This window comes from Penaeus monodon, chromosome 31 (genome assembly GCF_015228065.2).
Source record: "Penaeus monodon isolate SGIC_2016 chromosome 31, NSTDA_Pmon_1, whole genome shotgun sequence".
NCBI lineage: Eukaryota > Metazoa > Arthropoda > Malacostraca > Decapoda > Penaeidae > Penaeus > Penaeus monodon.
Window position 1 is genome coordinate 25,742,505 of NC_051416.1, and position 530 is coordinate 25,743,034.

Sequence of the window (530 nt, forward strand, 5' to 3'; positions counted from 1 at the left end):
CCATTTCTGCTTCTAAACCATGCAAATGCATCTACTTCTATTCTGCTTCTCTCTATTTCTCCTTCCAAGCTTAACAGTTACTTTTGATTATCTCCCTCTTTCTATCTCTTCTGTTTCTCCTGATTCTCTCTATCTCCCTTAGTTCTCCTTCTAAACCTCGTAAATACCTTAAGTCTCACTTCTTTCTATCTCTCCTATTTCTCCTTCTAAGCCTTTAACTCTGTTTTGCTTCTCTCTATCTCTCTTATTTCTCCTTCCAAACGCTTTGCAAATGCCTTTAATTCTCTTTTGCTTCTTTCTCACTCTTCTATTTCTGCTTCTAAGCTTCGCAAATGCCTCTAATTCCACCATTTATCCTAAATTCTCTGAGGTCTTCTTCTTATTGGACTAACTCGCGTTCATCTAAAGCAGGCATTGGATCCCGGATGTACAGCCGCACGGAAGTTAGAGCACTATTGTATATCTTTGTATTTTTTCTGAGCTCTGATTACTTATTCGTCTATATCTAGTGTTATCTGTAAGTTTATCGA

At 37.7% G+C, this 530-nt stretch overlaps 1 protein-coding gene across 1 annotated transcript in view; it reads left to right on the top strand.

The window, feature by feature from the left end:
- Window positions 1-530, top strand: part of LOC119593131 (sialin-like) — a gene marked incomplete at its 5' end in the record, with an annotated part of 14,753 nt that overhangs the window by 5,418 nt on the left and 8,805 nt on the right.